Source organism: Trichosurus vulpecula, chromosome 8, assembly GCF_011100635.1.
Source record: "Trichosurus vulpecula isolate mTriVul1 chromosome 8, mTriVul1.pri, whole genome shotgun sequence".
Classification (NCBI taxonomy): Eukaryota; Metazoa; Chordata; class Mammalia; order Diprotodontia; family Phalangeridae; genus Trichosurus; species Trichosurus vulpecula.
The window spans coordinates 104,985,983-105,013,862 of NC_050580.1; the positions used below are offsets into that span (position 1 = coordinate 104,985,983).

General features: G+C 37.6%; 1 protein-coding gene across 3 annotated transcripts in view; it reads right to left on the bottom strand.

Moving 5' to 3' along the window:
• The window catches only part of MXI1 (MAX interactor 1, dimerization protein), a 104,661-nt gene that overhangs the window by 23,911 nt on the left and 52,870 nt on the right, over positions 1-27,880 (bottom strand). The gene's annotated exons all lie outside the window — the stretch shown is intronic.

The window sequence follows — 27,880 nt, forward strand, 5'->3', positions numbered from 1 at the left end:
GTCTTTCTTTCTACCCCAGCCCTTGTCCTTATACTTGGGAATCTCAATATACATATTTGTGCACCTTCAACCACTCTGACCTCCCAATTTATCAACTTCCTTAGATTCCATGACCTACTACACCATATCTCCACACACAAGAGATGGACTTACCCTTGATCTCACCATCATCCCTAGGTGTTTAAATCTCATGATCAAGAAGTTAAATTTTTCTGACCATGACTTATCATTTGATCTTTTCCTGTGCCTCACTCCTCTTCTAACTTTCAGGTCATCATCCCTATCTGAGTTTCATTTTCTTCCTTTCTCAATCCTGACTCTACAGTTAATAAGTTTTATAATATCTTCTACTCTTGAATCCCTTTTCCCCTGTCCTACTTACTACTGCTTACACTTTGCTAAATCTTAACCTTGGATCACTTCTACCATCTACCTTCTCTCTTCTGACTCACACACTCCTTACAAAGATGCCTGTATCATTTAAAAAAAACCCTTCACTTGACTCTACTATCCCTCAAGCTATTATCTTACAGCTCTCCTTTTTTCACAGCCAAATTCTTAGAAAAAGATGACCATACACTGTTCAATTTCCTCTCCTTTGACTTTTCAACCCCATGCAATCTAGCTTCTGATCTCATCACTCAACCAAAACTTCTCTTTCCAAGACTAACAATGATCTCTTACTTGCCAAATCCCATGGCCTCTTGAAGGAAGGAAACAAATATTTATTAAGTGCTTACTACATATGCCGGGCACTGTGATAAACACTGGGATACGAGGACAAACAAAAACAAAGACAGTGTCTCCCTTCAAGAAGTTTCGATCCTAATGAGGGAAAACAATATATAAAAATGATCTAAAGAGGATGGATTTAAAAAGAGGGTGGGGTGGGGAGATAAGTGGTACCCAGCATGGAGGCATGATTTTGAAGTCCAGAAAGTCAGAAATAGATAGGATGGAGGAAAGTTGACCGGGACCCTTCATAAAATGGAGGTTCCAGGAGAAACTCACCGAGAGAGAGAGAGAGAGAGAGAGAGAGAGAGAGAGAGAGAGGTGGTGGTGGGGCTATTGTAGAAAGATATTGCATAGTGAGCAGTACACGGGTGTGGCAACACGTTCCAGGGCAAGGAGACTGTAGGCACTGAGGGAAGGTCCAAGATGAGACAGCAGTAGAGGCATGACTTTGAAGCCCAAAAACTCAAGAATTGGGCTAGGAGGGGAATAGAGGCAGGTTGGCCTGGCCCCTCCATGGAGATTTCAGGAAGAACCCACCAACGGATGAGGGGAAGGAGGGCTCTTCTCAGAACCTATCCTTCTTGACATCTCTGCAGCATCTGACAGAATTGATTGCACCTCATCTTCCTGGATATTCTTTCATTTCTTGGATTTTCAGGACACTGTTCTCTTCTGGCTCTTTTCTTGCCTGTCTGCCTGCTCCTTCTCAAACTCCCTTGCTAGATCATCAACCATGATCCATCTCCTACACATAAGTATACTCTAGTCTTCTGTCCTGGGACCTTGCTCTCTTGTTTATCTCAGCTCCCATGGCTTCAACTACCATCTCTATGCAGATAACTCACAAATATACATGTTCAGCCCTTATCTTCTAAGCTCCAGTTCTTCATCACCAAGAGCCTATCGAACATTTCTAACTGGATGTCCCATAGACATCTTCAATTCAACAAATTGTCAAAAGGAGAGTTTCTCTTTTTTCAAACACCTCCCCTCCCCACACACACAACTTCTCTTTTTCTATTGAGGGTACCGCCATCTTTCTAGATATACAGTGTCACAACTTTAGGTTTATCCTTAACTCTTCCCTCTTCTTCACTTTTCCCTGCCCATATCCAATTAGTTATTGAGTATTGTTAATTATACACACACAACATATCTCAAATTTGTTCTCTTCTCTCCACCCACATGACCATCACCCCAATTCAAAAGCCCTAATCATATCTTGTTTGGATTATTGCAACAGCCTCTTAATTGTTCATTGTACCTCTAGTCTTCCCCTTTTCTAATACGGCATTCATATGAATATCACATTGATATTCCTAAGGTGGAGGACTGACGGCAACCCTTGCTCAAAAAGCTCCAGTGGCTGCCCATTGTCTTTCAGGATAAAACACAAAATTTCTGTTTGACATTTAAAGCCCTTCATATATAGTGCCAGCCTCCCTATCCAGGCTTACTGAACCCTTTCTTTCATGAACTCCACATTCTAGTCAAACTGTCCTTGCTGCTTCCCATTGATGACATTACCTCTCTTGACTCCATGCTTTTGCACAGACTATTCCCCATGCCTGAAAAACACTCTCCTCTCTCACCTCCATTTCTTAAGAGTTTCTAGCACTCCTTAAGGCTCAGCTCAAATGCCATCTTCTACCCTGACACCTTTATTGCTAATCTTTCCCCTTGAAAATTACTTTGTAGGGGGAGGCCAGCCAATGTCCTCTGGACACGTCAACCTCGCCCAGAGTCTCCCCAACTCTACTGCCATGGCCTTTTCCTCTGTCCTGTGACTGGGCCGAGGTGCAGTATTGAAGACCATGCAACTAAAAGCATGGGGGCTTCGAGAATTTGCTTCAACAGCTTTTCCCTCTACAAAATCAGAAGGCAATGAAAAGGAAAAACAAAAGAAGTCTAAAATGCAACAGCCACCAAAAAAGACTGAAAATGCTGAGGCATTTGATAATTCTACCTACAAGAACCTTCAATATCATAACTAAAACACCTGCACCTTCTTAGACTTCAACCTGGATCTTTTGAAATTTAGGTTGCCTCAACCATCCTCAAGACAAGATCACCTTTTCAACTTGTCAGTCATTGTTGCTGCATCTTCTCCTCCATAAATAAAGTCAGTTCAACAGTAATTTTAAAAAAAGAAAATTACTTTGTAAATACAGATTTACTTTGTTGTCACTCATCTATGTTTATGTTATTTGTCTCAATAGAATATAAGTTCCTTGAGGTCAAGGACTGTTTTATTTATCTTTGTATCCCCAGCACTTAGGACAGTGTTTGGCATATAGCACATGCCTAATAATTGCTTAGAGAATGAATGTCAAACTAAGAAGTTTAGAAGACTTTACTGAATTTAGGTAATGGAAATCCATTGGATGTTTTTGAGCAGGAGAATGAAATAATCACAGAGGTGCTATAGGAAAATTAATATTGTAGTTGTATGTATGGAATAGACTGAATGGGAGAGAAACTAGCAATAAAAACAATGAAAATAACTATGGAGCTGGGTTGATAGTCCAGAAATTAACAAAAAAGGCCATAAACTATGATGTCGTCTTTAAAAATGGAAAGGGTAAGATGAATGTGATAACTACCCGAAACGAAGAATCAGCAGGAGTAGGTGACTAATTGGAGGTAGGAGAAGTAAGAAAGGATGAGAAGTCAAAGTCAACTCTAAGATTTTGAACTAGGTGGCTATAAGAATGATAGCATTATTAAAAGAAACAGGGAAGTCAGGAAGAAGAGGTGGTTTGGTGGGGAACAAAATGTGTTCAGTTTTTAATAACCCCTAATACACTCTCTCAGCAACCCCTTGCCCACTAGCCACCATGATCTGAGGTTTGCAACAGAACTCAACTCTGCCCCCTTTTTCCTTGTACCATGGATTACCAAAATGCCCAGGGTGGGACTGCAACACAGCAGCACTCTATTATAACAGTATTCAGCCAGAAAACTAAGGGAACAGAGGGCACCGGAGCAGGACATCAGAATGTGTGATACTCCTCTTAGGCTGAGAGAAAGGGGATTGGCATCTAATTAGGGCTATCTTTACCCTTCTGAAGTCACTTTGGGGCAGAGACCAAGGCCGGTGCAACATCAGTTCCCCAGTATTGGATGAAACTGTGACAACTTTGAAGGCCAGGACCTGGGGTAACCACCATCAAAGAGAAAAGGAGTCAGGAAGTGAGCAATAGAGGAATATAAGGAGAAAATGACTGAAATTACCAAAGAAACCAGGAAGAAAAAAACTTCGTTGAAGACTTCAAGCATAAGCAGATGAACCAATAGGGAGGAAATTAATAATCTGAGAAAATATGGTCTCCAGATCTAAATGAGCTAATCCAGTACCAAATGAGTCCAGACATTAAAGAACATATATTCTTTCAAATTTATTCAAATGAAAAAATGAATCAACTCTGACAAGACAAAAGACCATGTGGATTTCCAAGAAATAAAGGAACCAGAGCAAAATGTTTCTGGATGATTTAAAAGAAAAATAGGAATTGTAAAAGCAGACTTTATGACCCACACACCAATCCATGGTGGCAAATCTCACCAAAGAGACAAATGAGAGAACTGATTAGGAATTCAAATATATAGCAGTGGACAATCTGGGAAAAGCAAAATGCAATAATGTTAAAAGGAAATACAGGCCTATATAACTTAGGATAAGGGATAAAGCTGAAGGTAAAAGATTTGGAAATTATCCATATACAACTGTTAACCAAAACTATTAGAGTGGATGAGATCACTGAAGGACATCATGAAGTATCTTTTCCTCCATCGATATGTACCACCTTCTTAGATAGGAAAAGATGGCTCTCTTTGCTTCATGAAGAGTTTCATGAAAGGAGGTTAACAACGTTAAATGCTACAGAGGTCAATGAAGAGAGGTTCTAAGAAAAGACCACTGCATTTTTGTGATTTCAAAGTTCTTGTTGATGAGAAAGTGATTTCACTAGGGTTGGGGGGGTGGAGTAAATGGTGAAAAAATAGAGGAAATGGGTACAGATTATTCTTCAGGGTATTTTGTTGGTAGAGGAACAAGGGATAACAGATTACAGAGTAAGGGAGTTTTGTTTGTTTGGTTTTTAAAGAGTAACTAAGACATATATGTAGGCAGAGAGAAAGGAGCCAGTGGAGGAGGAGAGATATAAGATGTGAAGGGAAAAAAGGGACAATCGATGGAACAGGGGGTAAAGGGGCAGCTAATAAATTTTGGGGGTGAGCTATATTAGCTGAACTTTGATCTTTTTGAGATGATAGGACCACTACCTGTTTTGTATTTCCTTGGGTCGAGGAAGGAGGAAGTTACTTAGCAACATATTATCATGTAGTAATTGTGCATGGACTATTACATACTAACATGCCACTATGAAACTTCATGACCGGGATTGGAAAAATAGCTCAATGAGCTTGGCCCAGAGAATGTGGGGAAATCCCATCATCAACTTGGGTGTGTTCTGAAGAGAAGATGCCATTCTCATCTGGGGCCACCAGATAACAAGACACATTCAGGATATGCAGGGGGGGTGGGGGGGTGGAGGTTAGGATGGGCAAGCCTAGTCCTGGATAACTTTAGATTAGAAAGCTTACTTGCATCTGTCATTCTGGGACTGGATAGATTTTTTTTAAATATACACTTCTAATTATATTAATCTATTGTATTGTTTCTGAAGTTGTCTGATCTCTTTTCCCCTTGCAAGTGAACCCTCTTGTGGTCTTGTCGTAGGTAAAAGGGACCAGAGGTTAGAAAGAATTAGGCATCTAGACAGTGGTGGCCAACTAAGGAGAAGGGGGATAGGGAATTAGGACTTAGATGAAACGGATCCCTGAATACAAACCAAGATAGCTCAGTGGCCATTAAAAACCAGAAGATTCAGTGATTTTAATTGAGGTTCAGACAGTAGGGAAGTTTAGAAAAAAGTGAAAGGTGAAACTCCTCAGGACAGAAGGGAAAAATAAACTACCTGAAGCTGTCCCTGGAAACTGACAGCTAGTCATAGAAGCATTACCAAGGCCCAGGGTTGGATTTTTCATCCTTTGCATAAGATCCTGAGGGAAGTTTGAGAAGACGGAATCAAAGTCACCAGTAGAAAGGTTAATCTTGGGAAGGAGAAGAGGCAGCTCTTCGGAAGCAGGAAAGGTGGGTGGGAGTGCAAAAATCTTAATAGTGAAAAGGAGATTTTTTTCAGTAAAGCAGATCTTGAGGTCAAATGCTAGAAGTGAGAAGAGGTAGGGGTGGGAAGGCCTGAGGAACATAGACAAGGTTTCACACAGCCATTGTGAGGAATGCAATAGAGAGGTTAACATTTAAAAAAAAAAAGGAATGCCAAGCAGCCATGAAAGTCCAACTGAAGTTAACATTAATCTCTAATAATTTCATGACTTTCTTCAGCCAAAAGTTCACAGGAGCCTGGGAGCAGAGGGAGAGGAGGGTGGGGTTAGCCCAGGTGGAGAACTGGCAGAAGATCAAAGGAGGTGAAGACCTCTAGAAGGAAAGGCATTTGTTCTCTGAGCAGAAAAGAATAGGGAGCGAAAAAAACAAACTTGCTTTCAGTTACTTCCTCTTCAAGTTGTTTACGATCAAATATTTAAAATAAGCTCAGGCCTTCCTTCCCCAAGTTGTGTGTCACAGCAGTGTGATGTTCCCTCCTGGGACAGTAATACATCACCCAGTAATCCCTGGGGCTTGTTAAACTGAATGATTCAATGCAGCAGTAGGACAGAGTTATGGTCAGGAAAGTTGATTTCTGGGACTCAAGCAAACATAGACTACTCAGAAAACAGAGATACTTTGGAAACATGACCATGTAGCTAGAGCACAATACAATTTACACATCAATTTAGATTATATTTCCCTGTGTACTACAGGGAAGGGTTTGTTTTGTTTTGTTCCAGAAAGGAAAGAGTTAAGAATTTCAAAACAATTTTATGATTAAGCCACTCAGAATTAATTTTTGTGCATGTCAAATATATGATTTTGTGCACGTCAAATATATAACAAAGCATTTTTAGTTTAACAGCAAATACTTGGATTTTAGATAAAACTCTAGGTGTTTTTCAAATATTTATTGTCAATCAACTTTTTAATAAAATGGGCACAAGGCACTGTAGTGCTAGCAGTATGTGTTAATACAGCAATCTTATAGCACATTTTTTCTAGAGCAATCAGCCAGAATATAGAAACTTGAATATCAATGGGTCTCTGCTTCTGAAGTTAATTCCCCCCCCAAATTACTTATCAACTTGGCCACTTCCAAATAGAGTTTTCTTTTTAAAACTGAGGGGGGAAAAGCAGAATTCATGATAGCTCAAGCTTCCAAAATGGTTCTTCCAAAAGTTATACCTGCAATTATTGAAGCTGGACTGCATAACTACAGAAATTTAGAACTAAAAGGAACTTTGGGGGATCACCTAATCCTACCCACCCACTCCCACTGAAAAAGCACTATCTCAGGGAGTTAAAGTGACTTAGCTCTGGTCACACAGCTAGTAAGTGGCTTTCAGAGACAGAACTCAGGCCCCCGATTCCAAATCCAGTTCTGTTTCACCATTCTGCCTCTCTTCAAGGAAATGACTAATATTTTATCCCCATGAAATTCTGATAGCCCCTGAATTGGAATCCAAACATTCCTTTTGACAATATGATCTAGGGGCCATCATATCATTAAAATCTATTGTCCTTCAACATAGTTTCCTTAAAAATGATATAACTTACAACTAAGAGGTTTTAAGTCCACTGAATATCAACTTTTAAAAAAAATTACACAGCATTAAAACAATGAACTCTACTTGTGGTTCAGTTTGGGGCTAATTATTTTTAAGTAAGTTTGTTTTCATATATTATTGGTTAGCAAGTACCCAGATTGAGAAACTATGTTCTCATTAAGTCATCCTCTCTTAGCACTAGTAGCCTCCCCATGTGGTTTTTCACTAGTGACACCCATGGGTTTTTGGGTAGCTGTTATTCAACAGAGTAAGTGGCGTATTTGAAATAAGCATGAGATAACTATCTTTTGCTACTAGATATCAAAGTAGTTTTATGGTCAGGGTTCCCTGATCTCTAATTTTTGTATGCCCAAGGGAAAAAGAATGTCTCTTGAAAGGTTTGGTTAAGGTTCCAACCTTTGCTGACCTTGTAACACAGATTCATCATAGCTAAGTGCCTTTGTGTTCAAGACTTAGAGTAGCTCTCCACAAGACCCCTTGGGGAATACTGAATAGCCCAGGGAAATATACACAGAGCCCTAAAAAGAAAGAAAAAGCAGCTCATCTGACCTCTGTAGCTATACTGATCTGTCACAACAAAGTTCCCACTTGTCTGCAGCTCTCTCTGTACTCCTAATGATTATCATGTTCTGCACTGGATGTATTATTGGGGACAGACTCACAAACAACAGTAAGGAAAGCCTTGCTTCTTTGCCTCTTGTGTGATAACTGCAGGCAGCCTCAGAATGGGAGTGAGCCTACGGACTGCAGCAGCTTCTTTCCCATTCCCCACAGCCCAGCTGTATTTTTCTTTTTGCATTGACACCTATCTTCTACTAAGCATGTCTCTAGAAATGACTGAAAAATGCTTGGGAAGTTCCTTCTTCGCTAAAAAAAGGGTTGGAGTCATAGGAACACAGAGTTAGAGCTGGAAGGCATCTCTGAGGTCATGCAGTCCAACCTCCTCACTTTATAGGCAAGTCACCAGAGACCCAGAGAGTTTCTGCCTGAAGTCACACAGGGTAGTAAATGGCAGAATCAGGATTCAAACCAAGGGGCTCTGGCTCCAAATCAGGACTCTTTCCACTGCTTCTACATCGCTCACCTTTCTGCCTGTCACAATGTTCTAAGTGCAGCTTATGACTGCTAGAAACCAGGGCCTAGATAAAAGTGGGGATTTCCTTAAATGGAGAATATAAGTTTGAGAACTGCTACTAAATTTGTGGCAAAAAAATCCACATACATATTGTTATCGACCATTATTTGTTTATCAGGTTTATGATTATTATTTACAAATCAACTCAACCCACCATGTTTCTAAAGAAATTACAAAATTTCCGTACATAAAAGTTAAAAACGTCAGGGCAATAGTAGGAATATACAGTTTTATGAGTTAAACACAGTCCTAAAAATATATATGTAAACTAAACTTTTGAATATCGATTCATATTTTGAATGTACTGGAGTATTTACTATTAAAAAGAATTGTCTTACTAATTTTCACAATAGTAAATAATGTTGCCTGGCTTTTCTTTGGTGTAAACTCTATTTTCATATCATGTTTTCTTAATAAAGTACACTTGCAGAATTACAGACAATAGAGCGGCATTTCAATAAAGCTGATAGATCTTTGCATATACCGTCAGTATAGAATCCCCTCCATCAGTTATTTAAAGTATGATGTGACTATATATGCTCCAGAGATAATTCTAGCAACTAACTTTTTTGTCCTAGTACCTAATAGTCCATTTAGATCCAGGTCTCTGACTCTCCTCCAAAGCATAAGTTTAAGCACTCTCTAAAATTAAAATCATGTAAAAGGAATTCTTTGTTGTTGGTTTTTTTAAAAAAAGAAATTTAAAAAATTATACTTCAATACACACTCAGTTCATCGGTTCTCTCTCTGGAGGCAAACAGGATTTTTCATCATGAGTCTTTTGGAACTGCCTTGGATCACTGTATTGACCAGAGTAGCTAAGTCTTTCACAGTTGATCATCATTACAGTTCTGCTGTTACTGTACACAATGTTCTCCTAGTTCTGCTCACTTCACTCTGCATCAGTTCATACAAGTCTCTCCAGGTTTTTCTGAAACCATGCCCCTTGGCTTTTTTTTATAGCACAATAGTATTCTATCACAATCATATGCCACAACTTGTTCAGTACTTCCTTAATTGATGGGCATCCCCTCAATTGCCAATTCTTTGCCACCACAAAAAGAGCTCCTATAAATATTTTCGTACAATAAGTCCTTCTCCTTTTTAAAAATCTCTTTAGTGTACAGACCTAACAGTGGTATTTCTGGATCAAAGGGTATCCACAGTTTTAAAGCCCTTTGGACATAGTTCCAAACTGTTCTCCAGAATGGTTAGACTAGCTCACAACTCCACCAACTGTGCATTAGTGTCCCTATTTTTTCCACATCCCTCCAGCATTTGTCATTTTCCTTTTCTGTGAGAATAGGGCAATTCTGAGAGGGCTTTGGATTACAGAATATGACACTACTGTCTTTGAGGCAGACTCCATAATCTTGCAGCACACGGAGCTGGGGCTGGGGACTGCTAGTGCTGATGTGCTATTTCTGACAAAGGTCAATGTTGCTGAAGCTTCATAAATGCTTACAGACAACTTGATGGAATAAACTACATTTTAGAAGTACTACATTATCTTGATTATGCTGCCTCAATTAATCGTAATATTTTTAACGTATAAAACCTGCTTGTTATGTGATCTTTAGCGTAACCTTCAATTCTAATTATCAGGTGCCTATAATTGCACTCCAATGGCTACTTTGAGGTTGATTACATGTATGCAGCATTTCTGTCCCTTTAGGAACACAGCTAAATCCTTTTATAAACAAAATGAATCAGTTACATGCTGCTGGTACACAATAAATGCTTGTTGGCTGATTTTAACAAAAAATGAGGATGCTAAGCAGTATTTTCTGGTATTTATCCTCTCAGAGATATGTAGCATTTCAAAGTAGGAAATTCAACTCCCTCATTTTTCTAGATGGAGAAATGGAAGCTCCAAAAGGCTAAGTCACTTTCCTAAAATTAGGAAATGTCACAAATTATACACCATTAATTTATATGAGGCCACATGATGGATTTCTGAGTCACAAGACCTAATTTTCAGTCACTTTGTTAAGGATTTATTAAGCCAGACACTGTGTTACAAAGACAAAAAGGAAACAGTACCTGCCTTCAAAGGAGCTCACATTCTTTGGAAGATGCTATTACTATTATTATGATCCAACATTGTTTGTTAGAAGTATAACGTGGTACAGTGAAAGGACACCATGTTTGGAGCCAGAAAACCAGGGTTCCATCATTAGTTCTCCTATTTATCACCTGTGTGATTCTAGCTAATCACTTTAACTCTCTGGGCATCAGTTTCCTCATGCATAAAATGAAAGGGTTGGACTCAATATATTTCAAGGTTCCTTCTCTAAATGTGAGCTAATTAGATTCTATCAAGCAAGTTAACTGCTTCCTTTAAAATGTGTTTTAAGGAATTGTTCTGGACCACACTAAGGCACTATTCAGTGTTTTTGACATAAGACCCTGTAACTCAGCATATTTAACTGCCACATTATTGGCCTAAAAAAAAAAGGCACCTCTCTAAGTACTTATCTGTTCTGGTGACTCACTTAGGTAGAGTTTGTCCTAGAGGTTTCTTAGTGTTATATAATTAGGATTCTTTATTGACCAAGTCAGAGAATTAGGTTCACTGGTTATTTTACTGGCCATTAAAAGATATTTTAAAAATCTATTCTAATTCGCCCTCTCCCTGCCCTACAACTGATCTATATTGTTTTGCTATTCAAGATAACAAATTTTACTATCTCCTACTTCAAACTGATAAAAACAATTTCACCTCCTGTCAGTATAAAAGCTTGTTAATATGGATTGTTGTTTTATGGATCCTTCAAATCTGCAACTAGAGAGTCCAAAAATTAGTCTTGACAATCCCTTTCCATCCTCTTTAATTTGGAACTCAACTGCTAACAATAAAATGTTGCAGAAAAATCACAGATAAACTCCTGTCTAACCAAACCAGAGAATCACAAAAAAAGAATGTAAAAGTTAAAAGGGACCTAAGAGGTAAATAAGTCCAAACTCTATCTGGCCAACAATCTTTTCTAAAACATCCAACACAAGTGGTAATCCAGCCTAATCTACTTTTGGTCACCTCTTTTAGGAAGATTTTCTTTATATCAAGCCTAGTACTTTTACTCACTATCCCTAGTTCTTCCTCATGGGACCAAACAAGATAGGTCTAATCCCTTGACCATAAGATTGTCATCATGTCCTCAGTAAAGTCTTCTCTTCTTCAGACTAAACATCCCAGTTCCTTCAAATTGTCCTCATAACATGGCCTCCATGTTTCTCATCTTCTTTGTTGTTCTGCTCTGGTTATGTTCCTGCTAGCCTATGTCTTCCTAATATGGAGCACATATAACTGTACAAAATACAGTAGATATGGTCTGACCAGAAAAGAGTGCAAGTGTGACAATCACAGAATCTCATATTTGAAAGGACAGAGGGGACAGAGGCAGCATGAAATAGTGCAGGGGTCCTTAATATTTTGTGCGTCATGGACCCCTTTGGTAGCCTGATGAATATTACTGACTTCTTCTTGGAATAATGTTTTTATAAGCATTAGATACAAAGGATCATATATGGAAAGCAATTTTATTGGAATAATTATCAAAATTAATTTTCTTATTAAGTTAAAGGACCTTAGGTTAGGAACCTCTAGTATAGATGGAAAAACAAGGAGGTTAAGAGGGCTAAAGCTTCATTCTGGGTCTCATTTATGACTTTTACTACCCATGTATCCACGAGAAGACCAAACTTCATTGAGTGCCATGGTCCTTATTTATAAAGTAGGAATAATAATGCATATGCTACCTCCTTCACATGTTGGAAAAGCCCTTAGGAAATGATATGATGTTATGTGAATATAAGCACGGTGGAAGTGGTGACCTTAAAGATACATTTCTATGGAATGGCAGGAACAAAAAGCAGATTGCAGCATTTCAAGAAAGGAAAGGGACCAGGTTTCATTAGTCTTCATTTCTAATAGTTCTGAAAGGTGTGACTCCAAATGTTTAAACTAGGGTTATCTTGTACATTAGTTAAGCAACAAACTGAGAACTTGCAGATGACTACTGCTTCAGGTGAAACAGGAAATGTACCCTCTTTACAAGGGCATTAGCACTTCCAAGTGTACTATGATGCTAGGCCAGTGGATTTTACCAGGCTCTTTCTCTCCTTTTCCTGAGTATGACACTTCACCACCAGCGGGGACTAGTAGAGAGCACTGATCACCCCTGAGTTGGTAAGGAGCATAAGTTTAGGCTTGTGAGTGACGTAAAAACTAACAAGTGTAATTATATAAGATTTTCCTCTGTACTAAAATATTGAGCAATAGAAACAGGTAATGGAGCAAGCTGGAAGGAGGTTGTTATCTACAACTGTGGATAGTAAGTTCAAGTAGCAATTCTGCTTTTTATTTTAAAAAATTGTTTTTTCCTTTATGCATCTAGAACAGTGTTAATAGATACAGTCAATATCATGGTGGTATACCAAAACTAAGCTTTCATTAGAAACAAGGAAGTAATTTAAATGCCATTTATATTTCTTAACCACCACAGTGACCAAGATTAGGGAAATTATTGTAACTATCTCTGCAGTCCTTCCAACACAAAGTAACTAATCAAGTATAGTAATCACTTATTGGTTTCAGTGATATCTTAAAATAGTTCAGTGGGGTTTTAAAAAATCTCCTAATAAAAGTCCTACTCATTTGCTCTGTATGTCCTATATCAGCTAAATTTCACAACTACATCTTGAAATAAAGGTTTTTAAATTTTGCAACCAAAAGTATAAGAACGTCTTAGCTTCTACTCAGCTACAAAGAGTGGTAAACACATCAGTTCTTCTAAATCCAGAATGCCATACAGTATTTTCACTCTTAAAGCTAGATGGTGCATTCTGAGTCTAGGATAGATGGGAATGTGGTAGAGAACTGAAACTTCCTAAAACCATGAGGCTCAGTCCTACAGTTCTGACAATATACCCATTCGACGGTCTTTAGATTCAACTGTAGTTAAACTTAAAAAAAAACCCAGTAAGTTCTGCTAGCACAACTGAATAAAATTCTCAGCTGAGAAAAAACACATTGTTATATATATAAGTGAATATTATTTTAATGCATCTCATACTAATATAAAAATTGTACTGCCAAACCAAACAAATTCTGCCCCTCCTATCAAGTCATTCTGATTGACTTGGTGATGTTTGTAACATACAAACCAGTACCAGTAGGGCAAACCAAAACAATCGATCAAAATATCTATTCAAAACAAAGTGTCATCAAAGGATCACAAAATAAGAGATATAGAGCTAGAAGGGAATTCTGAGGTCATAGGGTCATAGATTTAGAGCTGGAAAGGACTTTAAAGGTTAGCTCATTTTACAGATGAACATACTGAGGCCCAGAGAGGTTAAATGACCTGCCCAATGTCACACAGGCAAGTAACAAAGCTAGGACTTGAACCCTGACCTTCTGACTTTAAATTCAGTGCTCTTTCCATTGTACCACACTGCTATAGAAGACACACTTCAAAACACACTATATTCACCTTCATGGCCAAACTACTGCTTTATCACCACATATCTTAAACATACAAAATGGTGGGGTGATTTTTTTAAAAAGGATATTTATTTCTCTCTACAAACCTACACCTTCTAACAATGCTCATTCTTCACAAGTGTTTGTGTGAGGGAAATGGGGAGAAGATGGTAAAGGAATAAATGGCTCATACGAGGGGCACAAACTCCAAGAGAGAAGCAGTTTGCAAAATCACCTTCCCAATATGTTGCATGTAATTCTAATGGTCTGAAAAAGTCAATATACCTCTAGAAAAGCAAATGATTGGTTCTTTTTGTCAACAGATTCAAACCAATACAGCAAAGCCCACTCATTAAATTTTCCTATAAAATTTATTCATATTTTATGGACACATTACTCCTGCCACCCCCCTCTCCTCTAGAGAAAATTCTTTTAATATTTGCAGCAGTAGTTCTCAAACTTTTTGGTCTCAGGACCTCTTAACACTCTTAAAAATTGAGGACACTCAAAGAGTTTTTATTTATGTGGGTTGTATCTAGATATATTTACTTTAGAAGAAATTAAAATATCTTAGCATTATTATTAAAATATCTTTGACCTTATAGATGCCCTGAAAGGGATCTGCGGATCACCAAGGATTCCTGGATCACATCTGAGAACTGCCCATTTAGAATAATTAGTTGGTTTTTAAGAAAAAATATCAAGAGTTTTTACTATATATTTTTTCATTTCTTGTGATCAAGTCAGTCACTCTAAATACTAAAACTGTATATGTCACTGATTTCAGAATCAGTAACAATATACAGGATCCATCCTTTGCAATGCTTCTCAAACCCATCCCTTTCCATTTCCAGAGCCACCACCCTAGTTCAAGACTTTATATCTCATAGTGAAACTATGACCACAGTTTCCTGACTCATCTTCCTGTTTCCAATCTCTTACCTCTCCAATCTGTCATATATGCTATATGTCAGATCATAGTCTGTGAAATAATCCTAAGTCCAACAAGAAATATATGACTGTAATGCAGTAATGTCAAATAGAAAAGGTATATAAGGACACCTACAGGCTGCATATTTACTTAGAAAACCATGTATTAACATTATTTATGTCCTCCTGTATTTTTGTTTTGTTAAATATTTCCCAATTATATTTTTATCTGATTCAGACTGCATTCAGGAATGCTGCTGCCATGTGTGGGAGTACTGTGTGTTTGACATCTTGGCTGTACACTACTGACAGATTGAGATTCCTAAAATATCACTTGGTGATATACTCCAATGTTGAAAAACCTTTGGTTGGTGGGTCACCCATTGCCTACAGGATACAATCTGATCCTGGCCTGGCATTCTAGTCCCTTCACTGAGCCCAAACTAATCTTTCCATCCTTATCTCCCACTTCTCTTTGCTCCAGCTAAAACTGTTTATTCACTATCTCTTGCTGTGCTTTCTCTGTCTCCACAACTTTACTATGTAAAGTACTATATACTCCTTGTCAGGAATGCCCTATCTACTGCTCTTTGCTCATCTAAATCTTAACTAACCTTCAAGGCTTAGTTTTAATCCCACAACTCTCTGAAGCTTTTCCTGACCCCATCAAGAAATGGATTTTCTTTTCTTTGAAACCGTATAGCATTTATCTGGGTGGTCCATCTGCTTGATTATCATTTATTGCCTGCCATCATTTATGATTAGTTATCATTTCAGCTGTTGCATTTTGTATATAGCAGGCACTCCACTCATCCATTCTCTCTCTCTCTCTCTCTCTCTCTCTCTCTCTCACACACACACACACACACACACACACACACACACGTACCCACCATACAAGAAATAAGAGACAGCATAGTGTAGTAGAGACCTGACCTTGGAGTTAAAAGACCTGGGTTCAAATCTTTCCTCTGATTATATACTAGCTGTGTGGTCAGTTAACCTCCCAACCTAAGGCAACTCTTTAAGACTATAATTTGCAATGAGTTGTCCTCCTACTTCAGTGGAAGAAATTTCTGCATTGGTAGCTCCCTACACAGATAAAATTATGGGTCTGAATAAAAAGAAAAAGAAAAAAAAAAGAAGCCCTGAGCTAGGTGCTGGGGGAGATGCAAAGATTAAATAAAACTCAGTCCCTGCCCTTGTGGAATTTATAATACATAATAAGGATATGTGATGGAGCTGGTTGAATAGTTTGACCCAAATAGTAGCCATTAATGGTGTGATGTTAACTTGTACAGAAGTTTCTGACAGAGGGCACAGGAATCTGTGCTTAGCCCTGTGCTATTTCACATTTTTTATTACTATCTTGGGTAAAAGCATAAATGACATTTATCAACTTTGCAATAAAGCTGGGAGGGGATAGCAAGTCAGGATCCAAAACCATCATGGCAGGCTAGAACAGTGGGCTGATTCTAATAAGATGAAATTTAGTAAGAATAAATGAGGAGGGTTACACTTGTGTACAAAATGTAAACTTTCCAAATACAGGATGAGAGAGATGAGGATAGAAGCATTTCATCTGAAAAAAAGATGTGGCTATTTTAGGGGCTTGCAAGCTGAATCTGAGTTAACAGTATGATTGGGCAGCCCAAAAAGCCAGTGAGATCTCAAGCTGCTTTGAGTAGCAGAATGAAGGAACAGAGTTCTGTTACAGTCTTTCTTGCTCTGACTGTGTTTGGAGTATGAGGTCCAATTCTAGGTACCATGATTGGTTAAGGGCAGTGATAAACTGGTGAGTGTCCAGAGGAAGGCCACCAGGATTAGATCTGTTCTGCCTGGCCTCTGATAGCAGAACCAGAAGCAATGGTCAGAAGTTTCAGAGGCAGATTTTGATGTGATGTAAGGAAAACCTTCCTAACACAGTAACAGCTATGCAAAATTGGAAGTGAAAATATTTGTTGAGAAGAAATTCTTTCTCTATATAAAGTAAACTAGGTATCTCTGAAGTTTCTTACAACTCTGAGGTTCTATGACACATGCAAAAATAACTATAAATATGCGATAAGCACATTAAGAGGCAAAAGCAAAGGCGCATATTATGTCAGAGGGGAAGATCATTAGTAACTAAGGGGAGAGGATAAAGGAAGGCTTTCTAGAGGAGGTGGTATTTAATTTAGGCTTTAAAAGATGGGTAGATTTCAATAAAAAATTTCTTGATGAGTGATTACTACAGAAAAAATTTTAAAACTGGACATAACCTCAAAGGACATGAAAAAGTCCTCAGAATGATGATGCTTGTCATCTCTTAGCCACTCGCCTCCTTTATAATATACAAAAGCCCTCAGGAACTTTTGTACTGCCTAGCCAAGCATTCATTTCTTGTCCCGTGTCCTTATTTGCCCTTTACTCCCCCCTCCCCAAGCTTGCCAAAGTTGTAATCAGGGTGAGCCTTTTGTTTCACTGGCATGACAGCTATTAAGGTTGAATGGCCCCTCCTGCAATCAGCACTAAGACTCCTGACCATTAAAGTCCTGCTAAAGTTGTTGACTCCTTCCAAAACATCATCAGTAATTTGAATTAAGAAAATGAAAAAGCAATGAAGCATCTAAAATCTGCACTGAATGGTTTATTCTCTGGCAAAGGAATCAACTGCACAGTTGAGTCAAATAGCCAAGGCAAATTTTTAATTCAAAATCTGAAAGACCAGCTGAGCTCACCATTATGCTTTGCATAGGTTTCAGAGCAATGAATCAGTCCATCAACAGGTATTTATTATTAAGCACTTAATATCTACCAATCAATGTGCTAAGCACTGGTTGTAGGAACAGAGGCAAAAAACAATCCTGGCCCTTAAGCAGCACACATTCTAAGGAGAGCAGCATTCAGAGATTGTTTTCTCTAGATTTCCATTTCAGGGTTTGTCAGAACATGCAGGATCTTCAGAAAACTTGGGTGACTAATTCCTCAGGTGATCAGATGCTTGAAACCACTTTAAAGCACAGCTCAGGTGTCTTTGAGAAGGATATGGAATAGAACTCTCAAGGTCTACCTAAGCTTCTAAACGAACTCCTGAAGCTTTGTTCACATTGTGCTCTGGATCTTTTGGCACTGCTTGCGAACCAGGGTAGACTGCCAGGGCTTCCCTGCTCCACCCAAGACCTGGCCCTGAAGATGTTTTCTAAAAATAATAGCTGGCATTTACTTTAATGATTGCAAAGTCCTGTAAATACATTATCAGATGTGAGCCTATATACCACTTCCTCAAGGTCAGACCTTGGGCTTTAACAATCTTAAGGGTCTGTCTCAGATAACCATCTGGAATTTGTGAACCCTGCTATTCACTATTAAATTTAAGCCTTTAAACCTCTACTCTGCTGCTCACTAAATTCTGAATCAGATGAAAAATACTAACAACTTTATATGGAAGATTTTAAAACTTAGATAAAAAGGAACAAACCAATTTCTGGCACGGAGACGAACATAGTAGCAAGTCTTCTGGAACTAGAATTGCTTTCCTAATGCTAATGCCCCTCAAAATAACTATCTATATCAAGATTGTTCTGAAAGAGAAACAAAAATCAAGCTAGCTACATTAACATTGAGCTACTTTTCTCACACTGGTCAAACTGAAGACAGATGAAGTTAGTCATATTAAAAATGTACTTCTTTTGAAAGTCAGAGAAACAAGGATATTCCTTTCTAACACATTAAGCAAATTTCTCCATTGTTGAAAGCACCAAAACACTCAACTTTAAAAAAAAAAAAAAAAAACAAAAAACAAAAAACAACTAAACCCAAAAATGTTGTAATTGTAAAAATAAGCTAGGTTTTTAAAAAAACTCTGCCCTTTCTTGTTGGCCATTGGCCAAAATACCTTTACCATTTATGTCTATCATGTTATTTCTTTGCATTAAGATCAGGGCTCAGCAATTGGGTATAGGCTACTGACCACCATTATTTTCTCAGCTGAAAGGATAGAATGGTGGGGGGGAGGGGAAGTGGACAAGAAGATACTCCACCTCAAAAATGCTCCTTCCACACTTTGCCAGTTCAAGATTCAATAAATTTGCCTTTTGGTAAGGTTAAGCCTATCAGCCACTCATACCCTGGAATGAATTATTTTGATTGCCTAATCAAAGCTGGATTCCTCCAAACACCTAAAGATCCATGAAAATTCTAAAAGTGAGAAATGACAAGAGGCAAAAATTTTTTAAAAGGGTATTATTCCTGTGGAGAGCAAGGAAGTATTCCCGCTTTATCATTAATACATCTATGAAACTAGCATAGATGACTATTACCTGTTACAGTTATTACTTCAATGTCCTGACAGGATACGCCACCAAAGTGTTTTCCTGCTTCCTTCCAATACATCCTATGTACACACATGTGTACTCAAACACAGACTCCACACACACACACACACACACACACACACACTCTCTCTCTCTCTCTCTCTCTCTCTCTCTCTCTCTCTCTCTCTCAACATTTTCTAAGTGCAAAAGTATGATCCCATCACTTCACTGCTCCAAAACTTTCTAGTTTCTCTTTGGAAGGTATAAACATGGTATACCCACTCAATGAGCTCCTCTGGCTCCCTATTATCTCCAAGATCAAACATAAATGCCCTTGTTTGGCATGTAAAGCTCTTCATTACCTAGTCTCTTCCTATCTTTCCAGTCTTCTGACATTTAATTCCCCACTAAACCAGCTCTCTAGAAAAATAAAAAGTATGCTGGACACATTTTTAAGTTTAATCTACATTATTAACATTTCCTCCATTGCCTTAAGTATGGGCAATTAGCAAAACAATAAATCAAACCCTGTTTTGTAGTGTTTGCCAATTTCTGATGTATAAATACTTACACTGAAAATTTAATAACGGGATGCACTGGAAAGAGCTGTTTCCAGCATGTCCTTGCCTCTACTGCATTTTATGATCCAGGTACACTGGCCTACTTGCAGTTCCTTGAACAAAATTCTCCATACCTGTGCACTGGCAAAGGAATCCAGGTATCTGATGCCTGGAAGGCTCTGTCCCCTCACCTCTGCCCCTTGATTTCTCTGGCTTTTTTTAAGACTCAGCTCAAAGCCTCCTTCTTTAGGAGGCCTCTCCTTACCCCCCTAGATGATAGTCTACCCTCTTAGATTACCTTCCATCTAATTACTATATATCTTGTATGTACCTGGTTATTTACATATTATCTCCAGCCATAGAATGTTCACTCCTTAAGGGTAGTTTTTGGCCTTTCTTTGTATCTCCCAACACTCAGCACAGTACCTGGCAAATAGCAAGTGCTTAATAAATCCTTGTTTACTGACTTTATGGACATGTTACCCTAGTATTGAGGCAACATGGTATAAAAAATTATACTTGGAGTCAGACAGTCTCGTTTTGAATCCTGCTTCTAATACCGAATACCTTATGGTCTTGACAGAGTTAAAACAATAACTTCTCTGTTCCCTCATCTGTCCAATGAGTAATTTAGACTAGGTAAGTGTTTCTTAAGGATTTTTGTTCCACAAACTCCTTTCAACAACAAAAAGAAAAAAAATGTGCTGTGAACCCCTAGGATAATTTAATATACTTCTCATAATCTTCTTTGTCGTTCAACTGTTTTTCAATTGTGTCTGACTCTTTGTGACCCTATTTGAGGTTTTCTTGGCAAAGATACTGGAGTGGTTTACCATTTCCTTCTCCAGCTCATTTTACAGATAAGGAAACTGAAGCAAAGAGGGTTAAGTGACTTGCCCAGGATCACACAGTTAGTAAGTGTCTGAGACCAGATTTGAACTCAGGAAGATGACTCCAGGCTCAGGGCTCCATCCACTGTACAATGTTCTTTTAGATTTATTCATTAAGTACTTAAAATAACTACAGTGATAACTTTTGTCCCCAAAAGCTTCAAATTAAAACATGTTATATAATTATGAAATATAAATTTTATTCTATGTATCACTATGAAAAATCTAAATATAACATTTAATGGCATCTTTACAAAACTTGACTGTGTAGTAAGGCATAAAAACCTCAGACCCAAATGCAGAAAAGCAGAAATATTAAATGCATCCTTTTTAGACCATGATGCAATAAAAATTACATTCAATAAAGGGCTATGGAAACACAGATTAAAAATTAATTAGAAACTAAATAATCCAATCCCAAAGAATGAGTGAGTCAAAGAACAAATCATAGAAACAATAAATAATTTCATCAAAGAGAATGACAACAATGAGACAACATACCAAAATTTATGGGATGAAGCCAAAGCAATACTTAGGGGAAAATGTATATCTCTAAACGCTTACATCAATAAAATAGAGAAAGAACAGATCAATGAACTAAGCATGCAACTAAAAAAAACTAGAAAAAGAACAAATTAAAAATCCCCAATTAAACACCAATTTGGAAATCCTGAAAATCAAAGGAGAGATTAATAACATTGAAAGTAAAAAAATCATTGAACTAATAAACAAAACTAGAAGCTGGTTTTATGAAAAAACAAACAACAAAATAGGTATACTGTCTGTTAATTTGATCTAAAAAAACCCCAAATTACCAGCTTCAAAGAGGAAATTAAAGTAATTATTAGGGAGCTATTTTGCCCAATTGTATGCCAATAAATCGAACAATCTAAGTGAAATGGATGAATATTTACAAAAATATAAATTGCACATATTAATGGAAGAGGAAATAGACTACTTAAATAGCTCCATCTTAGAAAAAGAAATTGAACGAGCCATTAATGAACTCCCTAAGAAAAAATCCCCAGGACCAGATGGATTCACAAATGAATTCTTCAAAGCATTTAAAGAACAATTCGTTCCAATACCATATAAACTATTTGGAAAAATAGGCAAAGAAGTAGTCCTACCAAATTCCTTTTATGACGCAAATATAGTGCTGATACCTAAATGAGGAAGAGCAAAAACAGAGAAAGAAGGCTACAGACAAATATCCCTAATGAATATTGATGTGAAAATTTAAAATAAAATACTAGCAAGGAGATTACAGCAATATATCACAAAGATCATACGATATGACCAGGTGGGATTTATATCAGGAATGCACAGTTGGTTCAATATTAGGAAAACCATCAGCATAACTGACCATATCCCAAAATCATCAATAAATGAAGAAAAAGCTTTTGGACAAAATACAATACTCATTCCTATTTTAAAAAGTACTAGAAAGTATAGGTATATATGGAGCTTTCCTTAAAATGACAAATGGTACCTATCTAAAACCATCAGCAAGCATCATCTGTCATGGAAGATAAGCTAGAAGCCTTTCCAATAAGATCAGGAATGAAGCAAGGATGCCCATTATCACCACTATTATTCACTACTGTACCAGAAATGCTAGCTATAGCAATGAGAAGAAAAGGAAATTGAAGGAATTAGAATCAGCAATGAGGAAATAAAACTATTACTCTTTGCAGATGATATGATGGTATACTTAGAGAGTCCTAGAGAATCAACTGAAAAACTACTTGAAATAATTAACAAACTTCAGCAAAGTTGCAGGATATAAAATAAACCTACATATATAATCAGTATTTCTATATATTACCAACAAAGTCCAGCAAGAAGAGAAAGAAGGAAATTCCATTTAAAATAACTGCAGACGATATAAAATATCTGGTAATCTTCCTGCCAAGACAAACCCAGGGAGTATATGAACATAATTACAAAACAAGTTTTCACACAAAGTCAAATTTAAACAATTGGACAATGTTAATTGCTCATGGGCAGGCCAAGCCAATATAATGAAACTGACAATTCTACCTAAATTAATTTATTTACCATACCAATCAAACTAAGGACAACATTTATTTGGAAGAACAAAAGGTCAAGACTATCAAGGCAATCAATGAAAAAATGCAAAGGAAGGTAGTCTACCAGCACCATATCTCAAACTGCATTACAAAGCAGTAATAATCAGAATAATCTGAAACTGGCTAAGAAACAGAGTGGTAGATCAGTGGGATAGATTAGGTACAAAATACCCAGCAGTAAATGGCCATAATAATGTAGTGTTTGATAAAACCAAAGATCTATACTTTTGAGACAAGAACTCACTATTTAACAAAAATTGCTGGGAAAACTGCAAAGCAGTTTGGCAAAAACTAGGTAGAGAACAACATCTCACACCATATACTACAATAAGGTCAAAACGGGTAAGTGATTTACACATAAAGGGTAATACCATAAGCAAATCAGGAGGGCACGGAATAATTTACATGCCAGATCTCTGGGGTAAGGGAAGAATTTAGGAACAAACAAGATATAGAGAGCATTAAAAAAATATAAAATAGAGACTTCTGGGGGCGGAGCCAAGATGGCGGCTGGAAAGCAGTGAGCTCCCCGCTGAGTCCCTCCAAAAACCTATAAAAAATGGCTCTGAACCAATTCTAGAACTGCAGAACCCACAAAACAGCAGAGAGAAGCAGGGCTCCAGCCCAGGACAGCCTGGATGGTCTCTGGGTGAGGTCTATCCCATATGGAGCTGGGAGCTGGGAGCGGAGCAGAGCCCAGTGTGAGCTGCTCGGACCAACCAGACCAGGAGCCAGGCGGAGCGGGCCCTAGAGCCCTGAATCAGTGAGCTGCGGCAGTTACCAGACTTCTCAACCCACAGACACCAAAGACAGCAGAGAAGGTTAGTGGGAAAAGCTGTGGGAGTGGAAGGAGTTCCCATTCGGCCACCGCCCCCGGGGCAGCGGAGGTTGGGCAGCTACAGCTGCTGTTGCTTCTGGCCCCAGGCCCACCTGGTGGGAGGAATTAAGTGGCGGATCTGAGCAGGAGTGCACAGCCTGCTAAAGATCTAAGCCCAGTCCGGGTTGGGGGTTCTTGGGGAAGGAGCAGTGCTGGTGTGGCAGAGCTGGCACATCCCCCCCAAACGTGGAACATAGAACTCTTTAGTCTACAAGCAGTCATACCCCACTGAAAAACTCAAGGGTCAAGTTAGTTGGCTGGGAATATGGCCAGGTAGTGAAAACACACCCAGACTCAGTCTTAGACTTTGGATTCTTTGGTGACAAAGAAGACCAAAACATACAGCCTAAAGAAGTCAACAAAGTGCAAGAGCCTACACCAAAAGCCTCCAAGAAAAACATTAAATGGTCCCAGGCCATGGAGGAGCTCAAAAAGGATTTGGAAAAGCAAGTTAGAGAAGTAGAGGAAAAAATGGGAAGAGAAATGAGAAGGATGCGAGAAAACCATGAAAAACAAGTCAATGACTTGCTAAAGGAGACCCAAAAAAATACTGAAAAATACACTGAAGAAAACAACACCTTAAAAAATAGACTAACTCAAATGGCAAAAGAGCTCCAAAAAGCCAATGAGGAGAAGAATGCCTTGAAAGGCAGAATTAGCCAAATGGAAAAGGAGGTCCAAAAGACCACTGAAGAAAATACTACTTTAAAAATTAGATTGGAGCAAGTGGAAGCTAGTGACTTGATGAGAAATCAAGATATTATAAAACAGGACCAAAGGAATGAAAAAATGGAAGACAATGTGAAACATCTCATTGGAAAAACCACTGACCTGGAAAATAGATCCAGGAGAAATAATTTAAAAATTACTGGACTACCTGAAAGCCATGATCAAAAAAAGAGCCTAGATATCATCCTTCAAGAAGTTATCAAGGAGAACTGCCCTGATATTCTAGAGCCACAGGGAAAAATAGAAATTGAAAGAATCCACCGATCACCTCCTCAAATAGATCCCAAAAAGAAATCTCCTAGGAATATTGTCGCCAAATTCCAGAGCTCCCAGATCAAGGAGAAAATACTGAAAGCAGCCAGAAAGAAACAATTTGAGTATTGTGGAAACCCAATCAGAATAACCCAAGATCTGGCAGCTTCTACGTTAAGAGATCGAAGGGCTTGGAATACAATATTCTAGAGGTCAATGGAGCTAGGATTAAAACCTAGAATCACCTACCCAGCAAAACTGAGTATCATGCTCCAAGGCAAAATATGGACTTTCAATAAAATAGAGGACTTTCAAGCTTTCTCAGTGAAAAGACCAGAGCTGAACAGAAAATCTGACTTTCAAACACAAGAATCAAGAGAAGCATGAAAAGGTAAACAAGAAAGAGAAATCATAAGGGACTTACTAAAGTTGAATTGTTTTGTTTACATTCCTACATAGAAAGATGATGTGTATGATTCATGAGACCTCAATATCATAGTAGCTAAAAGAAATATGCATATATATGTTTATGTGTGTATATATATATATAAGTGAATGTGCATGTATGTATATATGTATGTGTGTGTGTATATACATATATACATATACATATATACATATATATAATATATACATATACATATACATATATATAATATATACATATACATATATATATATATATATATATATATATATATATATATATATATATATATATATATATATATATAAAGAGAGAGAGAGAGAGCGGACACAGGGTGAGTTGAAGATGAAGGGAAGATATCTAAAAGAAATAAAATCAAATTAAGGGATGAGACAGGAATATATTGAGAGAGGGACACAGGGAGAGATAGAATGGGGTGGATTATCTTGCATAAAGGTGGCAAGAGGAAGCAGTTCTGTGGGAGGAGGGGAGAGGGCAGGTGAGGGGGGAATGAGTGAATCTTGCTCTCATCAAATGTGGCCTGAGGAGGGAATACCATACATACTCAATTGGGTATCTTACCCCACAGGAAAGAAGAGGGAAGAAGATAAAAAAAGGGGGGGATGATGGAGGGGAGGGCAGATGGGGGTGGAGGTAATCAAAAACAAACACTTTGGAAAGGGGACAGGGTCAAGGGAGAAAATTCAATAAAGGGAGATGAGTTGGGAAGGAGCAAAATATAGTTAGTCTTTCACAACATGAGTATTGTGGAAGGGTTATACATAATGACACACATGTGGCCTATGCTGAATTGCTTGGCTTCTTAGGGAGGGTGGGTGGGAAGGGAAGAGGGGACAGAATTTGGAACTCAAAGTTTTAAAAACAGATGTTCAAAAACAAACAAACAAAAAGTTTTTGCATGCAACTAGAAAATAAGATACACAGGCAATGGGGCATAGAAATTTATCTTGCCCTACAAGAAAGGAAGGGAAAGGGGGATGGGAGGGGAGTGGGGAAACAGAAGGGAGGGCTGAATGGGGAACAGGGCAACCAAAATATACGTCATCTTGGAGTGGGGGGGGGGGAGGGTAGAAATGGGGAGAAAATTTGTAATTCAAACTCTTGTGAAAATCAATGCTGAAAACTAAATATGTTAAATAAGTAAATTTAAAAATATATATAAAATAGATAATTTTGATTATATAAAATTTAAAAGTTTTTGCACAAACAAAACCAATGCAACAAAGATTAGAAAGAAACCAGGAAACTGGGAAAAACTTCTTCCAAGTTTCTCTGAGAAAGGCCTCCTTTCTCAAATATATAAAGGACTGAGTCAAACTGGTAAGAATACAAGTTATTCCCCAATTGATAAATGGTCAAACGATATGAACAGGCAGTTTTCAGATAAAGAAACTAAAGCTATATATAGTCATATGAAAAAATGATCTAAATAGCAATTAGAGAAATGCAAATTACAACTCTGAGGTACCACCTCACCTATCAGATTGGCTAATATGACAGAAAAGAAAAATAATAAACGCTGGGGGAGATGTGGAAAAATTGGGATACTAGTGCATTGTTGGTAGAGTTGTGAACAGATCCAACCATTAAGGAGAGCAATTCAGAACTATGCCCAAAGGGCTATAACACTGCACGTACACTTTGACCCAACAATACCACTACTAGGTCTGTATCCCAAAGAAATCAAAAGAAAAGGAAAAGGAATTACATGTACAAAAATATTTATAGCATCTCTTTTTTGCGGTGGCAAAGAATTGAAAATCAAAGGGATATACATCAATTAGGGAACAGCTGAACAACTTGTGGTATATGATTGTGATAGAACACTGTTGTGCTATAAGAAATGACAAGCAAGATGCTTTCAGAAAAACCTTGTAAGATTTACACGAAGTGATGCAAAATGAAGAGAGCAGAACATTGTACGCAACAATATTGTAGCAACAATATTGTAATGATGATCAACTGTGAATGACTTAGCTATTCTTAATAATACAATGATAAAAGACAATTCTAAAGGATTTATGATGCAAAATGCTATCTATCCCTAGAGAAAGAACTTATGGCATCTGAATGTAAATCAAAGCATACTTTTTATACTTTATTTTTCTTGGATTTTGGGGGGTTCTGTGTTTTCTTTCACAGGATGATTAATATGGAAATATGTTTTGCATGGCTGCAAATGTATAATCCATATAAAACTGCTTGCCTTCTCAATGGGGGCGGGGGAGACAATTTGGAACTCAAATTTTTTTTTAAATTAAAAATTTTTTTTACAGGTAATTGAAAAAAGTCATAAAAAATAGAGTGATCTTTAAAATGAAAAAAATTAAAAATATATAAAATTATAAAACTAGTTATACCATAATTACAAATATTTTGTTGGGTAAATGAAATAATTCAGCAAGACCTCATGTACTTATTATTATCGGCAAGACTTCATATTAAATTTATTTTGTTGAGCATGAATAATATTTTTAATGAAATAAGTTATAACTTGGAAGATGTTTAACATAATATAATAACATATAAACTTAATTTTGATATTGGGCTTTTTGTTTGAATAAAGGTTTGCAATAATAAATCAACATCAAATGTTGTTCTGCATGGAGTTTATGTCTGTATTTTTATTTAAAACCAAGAATAAAGTGAAAATACAGAAATATGGAATAGAAAATAGTTGGAGAATTTCACAAGTTTGTTTCATGAAAAA